The sequence below is a fragment of the Sinocyclocheilus rhinocerous genome, unplaced genomic scaffold (assembly GCF_001515625.1).
Source record: "Sinocyclocheilus rhinocerous isolate Xijiao unplaced genomic scaffold, SAMN03320098_v1.1 scaffold841, whole genome shotgun sequence".
Classification (NCBI taxonomy): Eukaryota; Metazoa; Chordata; class Actinopteri; order Cypriniformes; family Cyprinidae; genus Sinocyclocheilus; species Sinocyclocheilus rhinocerous.
In genome coordinates, this window is record NW_015656197.1 from 22,657 (window position 1) to 29,295 (window position 6,639).

A 6,639-nucleotide genomic window follows, 5' to 3' on the forward strand; every position below is an offset into this window, starting at 1 on the left:
AAAACAAGTAATAAAAACAATAAATAAAACTTAAATTAAATTTAAACTGAAAATGCAAAAATAATAGCTAATTTAAAATATAAATAAATATGAATAAATACTACAATATTACAGAATATATGTCATAACAATTGTTTTATGCACGATTGATCAGTTCAGGTAACCCCCCCCCCCCCCCAAAAAAATATTAATTTTAAAATCTGCTCTGCCTTTAAAAGGGTTTTCTATTTGACTGATGTCACAGTTTGATGTCACCCTATTACTTCCAACCACTTGACTCCTCCAGTCTGGTACATCTTTCCATTAATCAATTCCTGATGGATAAATGTATGTTCCACCCTACTTTTTTTTTACTATAAAATTTAGTTTTATCCTCAAAATATATCAGATTATAGAAATAACAGCATGTAATCAACTTTAAAGGGGTCCTATTATGCTCTTTTACAAAGTCTTGATTTTGTTTTGGGGGTGTACTAGAACATGTTCTCATGCTTGGTGGTTTGAAAAACGCATTATTTTTCACATAATTTACATTATTAAAATACCGTTGGGGGTGTACTAGAACATGTTCTCATGCTTGGTGGTTTGAAAAACGCATTATTTTTCACATAATTTACATTATTAAAATACCGTTCTCCCCATCCTGGCACAAACGGCTCGATTAGTTCCGGCTTTGATTAAGGTCCACCTTCCGAAAAACAAAATGCGTTGTGATTGGCGAACAGCTTAGACGGTGTTTCAGTACTGCCACGCCCCTTGCTCCGTCTTTCAACAAAATCTTTTGGCGAATCCAGCAGGCACTGTCCTCCCTCTTGTTGTGGAATAGCAAATTGGGGTTATAATGCTCAGGGACAGAGTTAAAAAATTAAATTGCAACCACTGTTTCCTGACATCATCCGCCTTCGGAAGCCCAAACAAAGACGTTTGGGCAAAAGTGAAAAAGCATAATAGGACCACTTTAAGCTGGGTTGTCAACCATTGGCAAATGATAAAAGATTACATCTTTACTCTTTACGAATCTGTCGCTTTAATAATCATATTATATGGGGCCTTTCCCAGTTCATCTGAAAGTCACAGCGGTATGCCATGTTTTCCACACTCATAACAAGGAGGAGGGCAAGGTGTTATCTCTAGGACTATCAGTCTTCTGAAGCTGTGGGGAACAATTCATGAGTTTGCATAGTTAAAGAAAGCCAAACACCAAAACAAACCCTGACTCAAGTGTCCGGGGAGGATAAATTGTACACAAAGAGAGCGAGATGAGGCAGGCGTTGAATGTCACGTTCAGCACTTGAAACACATACTGTTTATTTAACATTTGCACTAGAGTCTTTTGTATGCCGCTTCACGTTGTTTGTTAACCGAAGAGCTTGGCTGTGGCTCTGTAACAGCTGAGAACAGCCAACATTTCCTGGAAAGGGGATGAAGTGACATATGATGTCGAACCTCTTGTAATCTCAAATTTGTTATGATGGCTTCGGATGAAACCATCTTGATCTGACAGGAAGTCTATACTTTCAGTCGGTAAATGGAGCTGTTAAAATCCCCCCTTCGTTCCATCCAACAAACTTTCACCATCGCAAGAGTAAATATAACAAGGAAAAAATGCTAAGTTCCATAATCACTCTGACAACATGGAAAATAAACAGGGGTTCTTCTAACACTGGAAGATTGGGAAAATTCGGGCTTTCTAAAGTGGAAGGCCAATTCTGTGTGAGCTGTTTATTCCTTCCTGCACTTTCATGTGAAAATGCAGGCTGAACAGAGTTATCTATCTATCTATCTATCTATCCATGAACACCCTAGCAACTTAAAGGCTTTTTAAACTAGACAGACAGACAGACAGATTCATGCACTTTCATCAGCAGCGTCAGCTTCAGAAAAGTGAATACTTTTCTTATTTGCATCCTGCAATCAGAAATGAAAAACGAATTCAGTGTAAATTTCCAGAGTCATGTCACATACCACGAGTTTGAGAACCACTAATCTAAGACTTTTCAAGAAAATGCATTGCATCCGTACCCAACATTCTGCTCCGAGGCAGTGCAAGAAGCCGTCCAAATGTCAGCCCCCAGCCTGGGATTCCACACTGAACATGCCTTTCCATTCCAGGCAAGTTCAGAACTTGGAAAAGGAAGGCTCTCTCTCTATTTTCTCTCCTTCCGCCAGATGTGCTGTCATTGCTGTCCAAATGTTGCTTGTCTCAAGGCCCTGCTTATTATAAAACGTCATGTAAATCAGAGTGGTACAGATGGAGAAGGAGAAAAAAAAAAATCATTCATGTCCAGTTGTGGTTCTGCTCAAGTCTTGATAAGCTCAGTCGGTTTCAGGGGTCTTTCAGATTGGGCCTGTTCCGGGGAAGTGGGTCGCTATTCACAGCTGACATCTATATAGCAAAAATCAAACATCTTCCTTCTGGCCTGACAGGGCTGAATGCATATGCATGACAGGGCTAGATAGGATTGCTCCATTATTTCTGTGCCCATCATTCACCAGTCTCATTTTAATGCTCTTCTGAGGCCATATTTTTGCTACGGGGCTTCGCCAGCTATAGCGAGAAGGGCAAGAAAACCAGTGCATCTGTTGGAGGTTTAGGACTCTGAGCAGACGGTATTGTTTGGGATGAATGCTCTCTTGATTTATGCTCGTGCTTCTCTTGGGTGCATCCAGGCCCTCTGATCCCCAGAAAGTTTCAGTTACTTCTCAGAGGCGCTGGACTCTCCGTGGCTCTGAGTAATCTTTGACGCCATGACTCTGACTCATGTTTGAAGGTCCGAGAACTGAATCGCACGCTTCTTTTAAATGGGCCGAACCTTCACAGATGGGAAGCTCTGGACTGGGTTACAGTTCACAGGTCTGTAGGTAGAAGAGGCCAAACAATATCTATAAATAAACTTGATTAAAGGGGACATGAACTGCCTTTGTTTTTTTTGTTTTTTGTACTGCTCTCTGAGGTCCACTTATAATGTTATCAAGATTTTTACAAAAAAAAACATTGTAATTTAGTAGTAATAGGCTATTTTCTGTCCTGTTTTTGACCCCTTCATCAGAACGGTCTGTCTGAATAGGCGTGGCGGATTGTAGACTCGGAAGTAAACACCCACTGCTATGATTGGCTAATAGTTGTGTATGTTTGACAGCGTGCATTACTCATAGATGGAGGCTGCTGTGATTTAGGTCAAAAACGCATAACTTAATACATATCAAGCGATCCTTAAGAAGAGACAAAGCAATAGTGACCACATAATAATAACAGTTACTCACACTTGTGTTGCGACATTACCGTCAGATCCAATATAGTCGGCATAGCATCGTCTTTTAGTTTCTTTTTTTACATTTTTTTTTATCCTGCATCGAATTGTGTCTTGTTTGTAAACGAATCTGCGGTAAAATGAAGAGAACAAAGGACCAATTTATTACTGACATGGTATTGAACTTCATTAAAAATGATGTTAACTCACTCTTTCCTAACGTTGGGAACAGAAGGAAGGCAATGCAAAGACACTGCACAGTGTCTTGTCTTCAGAGCAATCTTTATCGTTTGGTTTCAGCGTAGACCAGCGCGTTCGCCTCTCTTGTAAACACTACATACTACAATCGGTGGGCGGGGCTAAACAGGCAGCGATGTCAATCTTCTTCTGCAGAGGTGGTGTTTATCCACACTATAACATCATAGAGTAGAACATTCCAAAAGCTGTCGTTTTGGTGGACTGGCATCAATATAAGCGGCTTTTAGACTAAAGGCAAAGTTTTGAGTTCTGAAACGTCCAGGATATTTTTATAGTACAATGACCTCTTATATGTAAAAAGATCAAGGGAATTTTGGTTTCTCAGTTCATGACCCCTTTAATATTATTGTAAAACAAACAAAAAAATATTATCTATTCATTAATCAAATTAAATAATTTGTAACTAAATTATCATAAAAATAACTAATATACTACTAATAATAACAATGTTTTATATAAGATCACATCTATATAAGATGGACAGAGTTCAAGATTAAGCAATGCATTTCATGTATATAAATCAAAACTCATTTTTCTTGTGGGAATTAGCTAAGCAGGTGCATTTTCTCTCACAGATGGGAGTAAAGAAACTTCACGTTAAATGCTTTATTTACAACACCCTGAAAAGTTGAGGAATTGGGAACATGCCATGATTTCATATATGTATCACATGCTACCCTTTGACAAGAAAAAGATTCATGTGCATTTGGAGATTTGTTCCAGAAAGCGGTTATGTATGTATTTATTTTAGTTAATTTAATTATTTTTATAATTTATTATTTTATTTAAGGGTAAAGTGTGTTATCTTTGCTCTACAAATACATTTTCAACCTGTTTGTTTGAGTGTCCCTTCTAGACCACCATTGACTCAACCAGTGGCATGAGTTTTGGGGGACCTATCTGAATGTCTAACCAATGGCGCACAGAAAGAGTCATTGCTTTACAGTTAGTGCCCTTAGTAAATTACACACTAATGCATTTTTCATGGTGCACTTTTAACATTTGTAAAACTTGGACATAAGCTAATTCATGAAAGCCTCTAATCTACCATGATCAGGACGCAACGCATCCAGAATGTAATAAAGACCCCTGTTTTCATTTTCAGGCCATTGTCTGACAACCATACAGTGGTATAATCTCATGGTCGACAGCTCTGACCGCTGTAAGACACACAGTGGAAAGCCATCCAAACCAAACTTGAAAGAAAACACCATTCCCATAGTGACCTGAGGAGCAATACGTCCTCTTAAAATAAACGTTTGGGGAAATAACCTTTTCTTCTCCCCCTTTTGTTCTGCCAAACATCATTGCCTTGTTTCTGTCTCATTCTCTTGTTCAGTCACTCTCATCGGTTTGACCCTCACTAGCGGACTCCCGCTGGCAGACACCATGGTGACGTCACCGTGTGAAGCGGAGAACGCGCTGCATGCAACAGGAAGTCACTCCCAGGATTCCAGGCCACAGTCGGGCCAGCACATGGTGTCACTCTCTGACATCTCAGAGCGTTTCAAAGCACTGACTTGTCTTTGGGAAAAGAACAGAGGTGTGGGTAGGGCTTGCTTTGTTAACATTCTCTTGAACTCCACTCCAGTTACTCAACGCTCAGTCCCATCAAAGCAGCGGGTAGCTGACCAATGCCGTATCATAGTTTCAGTTTTGAAAGGCCTCGTCGAAACGGTCTGACATGGTTCAGCCTGGAAATATATATGAAAAGAAATACACAACTGTCATATATGGTCCAAATGGTTCAATAAAAGTCAATTTAACAGTCTAACTTTTTGTATGAAAGGAATAGTTTGCCCAAAAAAAGAAAAAGAAAAAATCATCACCATTTATTCAGTTTTATGCTTCCATTATTTCGTCTGTTGAACACAAAAGATGATATTATGAAGAATTCTGGTAACCAAACAGTTGATGGTAGCCTTTTTTACATCCATAGTATGGCTACTGTCAACTGTTTGGTTAGCCACATTTAAAACAAACTGTTATAGCAAAAATGAATGGTGATTTATACTACAATGCTCCAAAAGCAGCTTGCAAATATCATAAAACTAGTCCATATGATTTATGAATTATATAGGAGACCTCTGAATTTATTCAATAGTTTTGTCAGACTGAGAAATAGACTGAACTTTAAGCCGTTACTCATTGATTACTTTCCCCTCTGATACTGATTTATTTCTCTCTGTAGCCTACAGTATCGGAAGAAAAACCATTTTAATTAGCGACAAGGTGTATTTTAGATACGATTTCAATTATAAAAGACTAGACTGATAAACTTGGAACTGGTGTGATCCTGCTGAAAATACCAGCATAAATAGGTGATGAAATTCCCATCAGACTTCTTAAAGGGATTGTTCACCCTAAAATAAAAATGTGGGCATCATTCACTCACGCTCATGTCATTCCAAATCTTCTTTCTTACTTCTGTTAATAGGGTTAATGAGGACTAGTGTTGTCAAACACAGAAATGACAAAAAAAGCACTATTAAAGTGGTCCATATGATTGCACTATATTCTTGTGAAGCTATGCAATAGCTTTGTGTGAAGAACAGAGTCAAAACGGTTAATCCTGACATTCACAGCAGCTCTCAAATTAGACGAGTTGCATCAGGGTCAACGTCAACACAATTTGTCAGCTGGCAGCCATATTTGAGTTGAGATCCACAGTGAACTGGTTTAAGAAAACTGTTAAATTAAGCAACTTAATCAGTTGCTTCCTTTCATTACCTACATTTTACTTTGCACCAGCTAGAATAGCACCAAAACAAACACTAGCTAGTACAAACTGTCTGAGCCAGCATGTAAATTCAAGCTGGACTAAGCTGACCTTTTCAGTAGGAATAGGTCTTCTTTTGTTCAAAAACATGTTTTCAAGAAAATCATATACTAGGAGACCACCTTTGATTTATGAGCCTAAACAGATGCAATTTCAGTAGGTTTAGTTGTTTGTTCCAAAAAATTGCTGCTCTTTCTAAGCTCACCATCTTGACTGATTTGTACAGAATGGCAGGAAGGATTAAAAATCAAAATCTGAACAAATTCTTGGCTACGCTTTGCTTTCACAATGCATCATAGTAATCAAGACTGACTCTTGCCTTACATGGATTAAGTTTTGGGGATTATCAGT